The sequence below is a fragment of the Myodes glareolus genome, chromosome 16 (assembly GCF_982192425.1).
Source record: "Myodes glareolus chromosome 16, mMyoGla1.1, whole genome shotgun sequence".
Classification (NCBI taxonomy): Eukaryota; Metazoa; Chordata; class Mammalia; order Rodentia; family Cricetidae; genus Myodes; species Myodes glareolus.
Window position 1 is genome coordinate 69,147,210 of NC_142041.1, and position 10,007 is coordinate 69,157,216.

The 10,007-nt window shown below is 42.1% G+C and overlaps 1 long non-coding RNA gene across 1 annotated transcript; it reads left to right on the top strand.

The window, feature by feature from the left end:
• The first annotated feature begins 4,837 nt into the window (after positions 1 to 4,837).
• On the top strand, positions 4,838 to 9,454 carry LOC146891502 (uncharacterized). Its single transcript, XR_014997405.2, has 2 exons — positions 4,838 to 5,114; positions 7,839 to 9,454. It is a non-coding gene; the product is annotated as an uncharacterized LOC146891502 (long non-coding RNA).
• Positions 9,455 to 10,007: the final 553 nt, after the last annotated feature.

A 10,007-nucleotide genomic window follows, 5' to 3' on the forward strand; every position in this document is an offset into this window, starting at 1 on the left:
CTTACCAGCACCGACTGGAAGAGAGACCCCGAACCACAGGCCCCACTTACAGCCCTTGGCAGAAGAGATGGTGCCAATGCAAGACTATATTCAACAACCTAAAGAGCAATATGGCACCACCTGAACCCAGTGATCCCACAAAAGGAAAACCTGAACATCCTAACCCAGAAGAAGCAAAAGAAAACATCCTTAAACGTATCTTTCTAAAGATGATAGAGACCCTTGAAGAGAAAATGAAAAATTCTCTTAAAGAAATGGAGGGAAAGACAAACAAAAAATTGGAAAAAAAAATCAATAAATCTCTTAAAGAAAGCCAAGCAAACCAAGAAAAACAATCAGACAGGTGAAGCAAGCAGTTTAAATAGTTCAAGACTTAAAAATTGAAATAGAGTCAATAAAGAAAACACAAACTGAGGAATTTCTGGAAATGGAAAATCTGGGTAAACAAACAGAAACCACAGACGAAAGGCATAATCAATAGAACACAGGAGACGGAAGAGAGTCTCAGGAGTGGGAGACACAGACGTCATCACTCAAATGGACTTAACAGACATCCATAGAACATTCCACCCAAACACAAAAGAATATACCTTCTTCTCAGTACCTCACGGAACCTTCTCAAAAACTGACCACATACTTGGTATCAAAGCAAACTTCAACAGATAAAAAAATTGGAAACCTTCCTATATCTTATTGGATCACCATGGTTTAAAGTTAGAATTCAGCAAGAACACTAATTGCAGAAAGCCTACAAACTTATGGAAATTGAGAAGTGCTCAATCAAATCACCCCTGGATGAAGGAAGAATTAAAGGAAGAAATTAAAGACTTCCTAGAATTCAATGAAGATGAGTGCAGAACACACCCAAACCTTTGAGACACTAAAAAGCAGTGCTAAAGGGAAAGTTTATAGCACCAAGTGCCTACATAAAGGAAGTGGGAAAATCTCACACTAGCGACTTAACAGCACACCTGAAAGCTCTAGAACAAAAAGAAGCAGACTCACCCAGGAGGAGTAGAAAACAGGAAATGATCAAATTGAAGGCTGAAATTAATAAATTAGAAACAAAGAAAACAATACAAAGAATCAATAAGACAAAGAGCTGGTTCACTGAGAAAATCAGCAAGACAAACAAACACTTATCAAAACTAATCAAAAGGCAGAGAGAGAACATCCAAATTAACAAAATCAGAAATGAAAGTGGGGACATGACAGACACAGAGGAAATCCATAGAATCATTAGGTCATACTACAAAAACCTGTATTCCACAAAATTGGAAAATGTAAAAGAAATGGACAATTTTCTTGATACGTATTACATACCAAAATTAAATAAAGACCAGATGAACAGTTTAAATAGATCTATAAACTGTAAGGAAATAGAAGCTGTCATCAAGGCCTCCAAACAAAAAAACATGCAGGGTCTATGGTTGCAGTACAGAATTCTACCAGAACTCTGTAACTTCAAAGAACTCCTCAAATTGTTCGACACAACAGAAACACAAAGAATGCGGTTAAACTCTTTTTATGAGGCTACAGTTACTGTGATACTGAAGCCACACAAAGACTCAACCGAGAAAGAGAATTACAGACCAATCTCTCTTATGTACATTGATGCAAAAATACTCAATAAAATACTGGCAAACTGAGTCCAAGAACACTTAAAAAAATTATCCACCATAATCAAGATGGCTTCATCCCAGAGATGCAGGGATGGTTCAATATACAAAAATCTAAAAATGCAATCCACCATACAAATAAACTAAAAGAAAAAACCATATGATCAATCATCTTATTAGATGCTGAAAAAGCATTTGACAAAATCCAGTGCCCCTTCATGATAAAGGTCTTGAAGAGAGCAGGGATATAAAGATCATATCTAAACATAATACAAGCAATATACAGCAAGCTGACGGCCAACATCAAATTAAATGGAGAGAAACTCAAAGTGATTCCATTAAAATCAAGAAAAAGACAAAGCTGTCCACTCTTTTCATTTTTATCAAACATAGTACTCAGAGTTCTAGGTAGAGCAATAAGACAACAAAAGGAGATCAAGGGGATACACATCGGGATGGAGGAAGTCAAACTTTTGCTATTTGAAGATGACACAATAGTAGTATATATAAGTGACCCAATTTTTTTTTTTTTTACCAGGAACTACTAGAGCTTATAAAGACCTTCAGGATACAAGGGGGCAGGATACAAGATCAACTAAAGAAAGAAAAAAAAATCAGGACCTCTCCTATATACAAATGATAAAGGGTTTAAGAAAGACATCAGAGAAACATCACTATTCATAATAGTCACAAATAGCATAAAATATCTTGGGGAAACACTAACCAAAGATTTGAAAGACCTGTATGGCAAAAACTTTAAGTCTTTGAAGAAAGAAACTGAAGAAGATACCAGAAAATGCTCTTGGGTGGGTAGGATCAACATAATAAAAATGGTAATCCTACCAAAAGCAATCTACAGATTCAATGCAGTCCCTATTGAAATCCCAGCACAATTCTTCACAGACGTCAAAAGAACAATACTCAAATTCATATAGAAAACAAAAAGCCCAGTGTTGGGATTCCAGGTTTTCCCTGCCTCTCGAGGTACAAATCAAGGACTGTTTTGGCAACCAGCTAAAGCTTCCTGTCAGTTCCGTGCTTGTTCTGCTCTAGCCTGGTATAATAACCTAGGGCTCTATATTATTTTGAAATGGTAATTTCTCAACCTGCCCGGGAGAGCCCAGGCGCCAAGGTCCCTCTACCCTATCTGACACTGCCCTGCACCCCTCACCCTCCTGCCTGCGGAGAAGCTCACTCGGCGCCAGCTTCCCCATCCCCCTCTGGCTGGGAGGGGGTTCTCCTCTTCTGGGGCCAAAGGGTATTTTAACCCCGGATTAAGCTGAATAAATGGGCATTCTCCTCTGAGAATGACTCGAACTCTGTATGTGTGTGCGTCCTCTGTTTTAACCCCTAGGACCTTACCTAGCTCATGGAAGGTATGGAGCCGCGATCCATACCGGGTGGGTGGTGATGCAGACCTCGGGTGTGGAATGTTTGCTACAGCCCAGGATGGCCAAAACAATCCTGTGCAATAAAGGAACTTCCAGAGGGATCACCATCCCTGACATCAAGCTCTATTAAAGAGCTATGGTATTGACATAGATACAGACAGGTTGACCAATGGAATCAAATCAAAGACCCAGATATTAGCCCACATACCTATGAACACCTGATTTTTGACAAAGAAGCTAAAATTATACAATGGAAAGAAGAAAGCATATCCAATAAATAGTGTTGGCATAGCTGGATGTCAGCATGTATAAGATTGCAAATAGATCCTTATCTATCCCCATAAACAAAACTCAAGTTCAAATGGATCAAAGACCTAAATATAAATCCTGCCACACTGAACTTCAAAGAAGAGAAAATGGTAAGTAACTTTCAGTACATGGGCACAGGAGACCACTTTCTCAATATAACAGCAGTAGCACAGATGCTGAGAGCAACAATAAATAAATGGGACCTCCTGAAACTGAGAAGTTTCTGTAAAGCAAAGGACACAGTCAGCAAGACAAAAATGGGGAAAAAAATCTACTGAATGGGAAAAGATCTTCACCAACCCCACATCAGAATACTGATCTCCAAAATATATAAAGAACTCAGGAAATTAGACATCAAAATTCCAAATAATAGAATTAAAAATGGGGTAAAAATTTAACAGATTTCTCAACAGAAGAATCTTAAATGACTGAAAGACACTTAAGGAAATGTTCAACATCCTTAGTCATCAGAGAAATGCAAATCAAAACAGCTCTGAGACACCATCTTATACCAGTCAGAATGGCTAAGATCAAAAACACCAATGATAGTTTATGCTAGAGAGGATGTGGAGTAAGGGGAACACTCATCCATTGTTGTTGGGAATGCAAACTTGTACAACCACTTTGGAAATCAGTGTGGTGATTTCTCAGAAAATTGGAAAGCATCCTACCTCAAGACCCAGCAATACCACTCTTGGGCATATACCTAAAGAATACGCAAGCATACTATGAGGACATCTGCTCAACTCTAATTATAGCAGCATTATTCGTAAAAACCAGGACCTGGAAGCAACCTAGCCCTGTCGAAGAGAGGGAGGGATGATAATACAATCAAAGGGATCAAGACCATAAGGGGGATCCCCTCTGAAACAGCTTATCTGAGCTAAGGGGAGCCCACCAACACTGGTCTGATAGTGAGGGAACCAACATAGGACCAAACTAGGTCTTCTAGGTAGGTGACAGTTGTATGACTGGGGCAGACTGTGGGGTCACTGGCAGTGAGACCAGGGTTTATCCCTAGTGCTTTGCTTATACTGTCTTTTTGGGACCCATTCTCTTTGGAGGGATACCTTGTTTGGCCTTGATATAGTGTGGGGGGGGGGGCTTGGTCCTGCCTCAAAGCAATGTGCTAGAGTTTGTTGCCTTCCCATGGGAAGCCTTGGCCTCTCCGACGAGTGGATGGGTGGGAGTGGGGGTGAGGAGTGGGGGATGGAGAGAGGGAAGGTGGAGAGAGTGGGAACTGGGATTGGCATGCAAAATAAGAAAAGGTAGTTTTTTAATTAATTAATTTTTAAAAAGGAAAATGAGCCTCTGGTTCGGAAGCTTCCAGTCTCTGCCTGACCTTGGGTAATGACATTCTTTCTTAAAATTTGGCTTAGTTTAGATTTTGGCAGCAAGATTTTCTTTAATGTGAAGAACTTGTGGCTGGTGAAACTCTCCAGTCAGAACTCAGCATGTTGTCTTTTGGTATGCAGAAAGGCTAAACACTTCCTCATCAAATCCTTTGAATCGGAAGAAATCAGTAAGATTGGAATGAAGTGATTATAACCCCGGCAAAACACACAGTCTTGAGAAACAATGAAGAACTTCCTGGAAGTTCTAAAGTAGGGAGGAGCGCTTTCACAGTTTGTGGGTGAAAGAGGCAGATGGCAGCGGTGGCTGCAGGGCCCCAGAGAGGGGTGGCAGCCGGGGACCTGCTTCTTTGAGGAAGTGGAAGTGTGCGCGTCGTTGAGAAGCCTACAGCTCAAGAGCGTCAGGAGAGCCGTGCTCCGGCACCCCACAAGGAGTTTGAAAGGTAACTCTAGAGTGCGAAGCTGATTCAGCTTCTTAGGAATTTAAGTTTTGTTGAAAAAAAATATTGGGTTTTTGGGATGCAGTGGCTCATGCGTGGTATCCCTACGTGGGGAAGATAGGCGGGAGGACTGTGACGGGGCTGAAGTTAGCCTGGGCTAAGAACACTGCAAGGACCAGTAGCCAGGGCTACACAGGGGACTGTTTCGAAACTGAATTTACGAGGCCCTTCAAGAGTCCCACATCTTAAATATCCACACAGCCTTGGTGGTGAGAGCTTGGCCGGCAGCAGATACTCGGAGAAAGACTCGATGAATGAATGATTAGCTTGTCAGCTCTGTATGTTTGATAAAGAGGAGGCCACCATAAAAGCAAGCTTTGTATCCGTCAGTGAGATAGAGAAACGGCTGGGTAAACTCTGGAGTCAGAAAGGGTATACATACATAGGATTACCAAGCTTCTTTCTTTGAACCTCGTTTCTTTATAAAGCAGATTGCAAACTGGTGCTGTGTGAGCAAAAGGCCCAGGTTTCATCCCCCAGAACCTACGTTAAAAATAAACGTGGTTTCACATTTGTGAACTTGGGAAGGTGCAGTCAGAGGGGCCCTTAAGGCCAGTTGACCAATCATTCTAGTTGACTGGCAGGCCGCAGGCCAAAATGAGGATCTCTGTCTCAAAAAAATGAAGGTAGACATCTCCTGATAAAAGACATGCTGCGTACATAGGCGTGCACAACCACATATACACGTACCTGCCTCCACGTGTGTACACACGAGCGCGCACATACACACACACACACACACACACACACACACACACACACACACACTGGAACGAAATAAGAGTCTGCCCCGTGAGCCGTGACATTTGAAACCCATGCATGGAAAGACCTGCGCAAACACAGCTGCTTTCCCGGCTCAGCCAGCCTAGGCTTCTGGCACCAGGAGGCTTCTCAAGCACTTCCTCTACCTTTCCTTGCGTCTGCCCTCCTGCTTTTTAATTTCATTTTTTTTTGAAACACACAAACCGAAGAATGATACACATAGAAGCCATCGCTTTCCTTTGGCCTCACGGCAGGCTCAGAGGGCTCACGCCTGGACTGCCTGTTGGCCGTCAGCTTGCTCCGCGTGCTGCTCCACGCGGGCCATATGGAAAGGGGCCCACACTCTGGAAAAGCCACATGATTTTCTTCTGTGCCTTCTCTTCTTTACTGTATCTCCAAGTCTATGGACCAAGCCTGGATGCAATTATTGGAGCTTCCTTATCTGTTTATCTTGAGAGCCAATGACTTGGGTTTTCCGAAGAGTGCCTCGAAACAGTGACGCTTTCACCCCGTCACCCTCTGATATCCGTGGCACTGCAGAATTAAGAAGTCACTTCTGTGGTCCTTTCCCACAACGGCTCCTGGTCTCTACAAAGGGAATACAGTTAGATATTCTTTCCCCTGGAGCTCTAAGCTGCCTTTACCTGCCCCAGGCCCACAAGAGCGGGCACACCCACACTGAGGTGCCTAGTTTTTAGCTGCTGCAGTTTATGAACAGCCTAGAAAATGACTTGCAAGGCTTCAAGGTGGAGCCGGGTCCCCTACTGGGACTGGTTTGGTGGGATTTCCAAGCCAAGCTACTTCTCTAAAGTGGGGCCTTGAGTGAAGTCTTAAAACTATTAAGACTATTAAATTATTATTAACTATTATTATTATTATTATTAACTATTAAATATTAAACTATTTTTATTACCTTAAAACTATTAAGGTAACTTTTTAGGTTTTTGACTAAATAGAGGTGAGTACAGACAGCTTGTTTAAAGATATTAATGACTCACAGATTTTTTTTTTTTAAAGGACCAGGAGGGAGAGGATACAGTCTTGGGGGATTTTTGGCAGAACAGGAAGTGAGGTCAGAGGTCTGCAGCTGAGTACCGGCTTTTCTGCCCGCCATTCGTTCCCGCTACAGGGCTAAGGTGCTTCAAATTCTGTTTCAGGCTCCTCTCTCCTACAAAAAAAGCCCCACACCAACCCACTAGCATGCTACTATAAACTAATTAAACAGTGCCAGGCCCCTGAAGATAAGCTATTACCATGCATCCCAGAGGAAGAAATAGGCAGTTAATTTTCATTCTCACCATGATGTGGTTGCCATCTCCCTTCCCTTTCTTGGGCAGAGACTGATCCCATTACCAGTTTTTAAAGCGAGCTGTTTCCCCTCTCTGCCTTTACAGATCAGAAGCGACATGCTCTCCTTCCTGTTAGCCTGGTCTCTCCCAAAGTGTTCTATATATACTACTATATATATTAAGTGAGCATTTGGGTTGTGCCTAGCGTGAACAGGTAAAAAATTCAATTACCGGTGTCTCGTTCTTTGTGTGCTCAGCTGTAGGCTCCGTGCCCGCACATGCGGGGTGTAGGGTGAACCAGTCCTTGTTCAGTGACATAAGGCGCATGATTTACGATAGAAGGAGCAGGAACTTTTCCTAAACCAAAGCTGCCTCTGGGGACAGCACTGAACACAGATTCAGGACCTCTATGTGATATCTAATGCTTCCCTTTTCGTTTCGTGGGCTGCAGCCTCTTGTGTTTCTGTACAGTTTAAAGTTCTGACATGTTTGGTGGGTCCTTTTGAAGAATTAACGAAAAGAGAGAGAGGAATGTTTCAGCAACATAGCCAACGTGTATGTAATTCTTTGTAGAAAAGCATCAGCAGGTTGGAATACCTTATTCTTTATCTCACAGTCTCTATCATCACTTCTGCTGCTGCAAACCGCTTCAGACAATCCGCAGATAAATGAAGCCTTGGGGAGGCTACCTACTCAAGCTGAGTTCACATGGAAACCCACCGGCCATCTCGGCAGTTCCAGAGCCACCGTACTGTACTTCTGAAGCCTGAACACTCTGCCTGCTCAAGTTTCTTTACCTGATCAAGTGACAAGTCCTTCTTTCCCTCACGATTGTCTCCTGGGTGCCGAGCAGTGAGGTCGCCCTTAACTTTCCGCCAGCAGCGCTACCACTGTGTTGTGCCGCGCGGCAAACTTGGCTCAGTGCTCAGGGAGCGCCAGTTTCCACCACAACGTGAAGAGCAAATGCAAAAGAAAAAGAAAGAAGAACTAGAAAAGGGCCATGACTGTACTGTATAGTGTCCAACACTATGTAGTCTCGGTTGGCAGGTGGGGTCAGGGTCAGCTGGCTCCTGGGTGTTCTCAGTGCCGAAGATTCTTGGTCTTCTTCTTCTTCTTCTTCTTCTTCTTCTTCTTCTTCTTCTTCTTCTTCTTCTTCTTCTTCTTCTTCTTCTTCTGATTAAGATTACAACATTTCCCCTTTCCCTTTTCTCCCTCCAAACTCTCCTATAGTCCCCTTTGTTTTCTTTCAAATTTTTGACCTCCTTTTTGTTAGTTACTAATACATACATACACATATATATACACATATATACATGTATATATGTGTATATATATGTACACACACACACACACAACCTGCTTGGTCCACTTAACGTTACCTGTACGTCTGTTTTCAGGGCTGACCGCTTGGCATTGAGTAACCAATGGCGTGCTCTTCCCTGGGGAAGACCCTTTCTGCACGATTGTCTTCTTTTGGTTCATTCACCCTACCCAGGGCCAGATCCAGATCTTGAGAATGTGATACAATATTCAGAAGCTCTCCCCTATGAAAAGCAACAAAAATTGTAAAAGAGTCTTATAGTATCATCTACAAAAATAAGTATTTATTTACAAACCATTAAAATGAATAAATTTTAAATTATTTAAGGCAGACATCTATTTCAAAGATTACAAATGCAAAAATGATGCAAATTAATTAAATAAATCAGTCAGTTGTTTGATTCAGCAGTGATACCGTTCTACTCTTTTTGGGTATTATTTTGGAATTAGATTACTTTTTTTAAGAGACAGGGATTCTCTGTAGATTACTTTTATAAATAACAATGACAAGATTACAGACAATTTCCAAACAATGCCAAACTTCAATGGGCAATGCCAGTTCTCACACTGTTATCAAAACCCCTTTCACAGTATCACACTGTGAATTTCATGCTGTCTGAATCAGTATTGACGCTGTCCGTCAAGCCAGCAGGAATTTCTTTTATTTTTGTGTGCTTACATGATTTATTCCTTTACACTAACTTATCAAACAACCTAAAAATTCATCATTCCTTTTCAAAATGTATCACTTTCTTTTAGTTAATTAAGGCTCTTGGAGTTATTTCATCTTTTTAAGATGATAACTTCTAGATGTCGGACTAAAATCTCATCCTTCTGCCCTGTTTTATTTGCCGTTTCTTAATCAGCAAATACTACTCTAATAAAAGGAGACTGTTCCCCATGGTCACCTAATTTAGGCGTCTGTGTGTTTTACTGCTCTGGTGAACCGTCGTCACTTCAGCTAAAACGGCATGTGTAAGCTTTGCTGCTTTTCTCGGAACTTTTCCTCTAATTTGTTAAAAGTATGGTGGTGGGCATTGTCCATGTTTCTCATCTCAGACGGTATTATGAAGAACGCATTGTCCCACATTCAGGGTCAGTAAAGAAACACCGTAAAAGAAAATCCTAGTCATATATCTTGAAGATGCTCATCTACAAAGAGGACAAGCAGACTCAAAGTCCATAATATTTAAGACAGTCAGCAATTTCAGGGAGCGTGGGAGGGAGCGGCTTCCTCTCCCGGAGAGATGGTGAGTGGGCTGCGCGCTGCACACGTTCATTCATCAGTGCTTCCAGCGGTGCCCACCGCCCTGACCTTCAACTTGTCAGCTCTCCACTGAGAAATTTACATAGTTCTTCTACGGACAGGTTGTGGAAGTGCCGATTCTCGCTCCTTTTATTCTATAGGGGAAAAGTGAGTCATAACTGTGTATTTCTAGAAGCGGTGAGGCCCAGGGACTTTGAA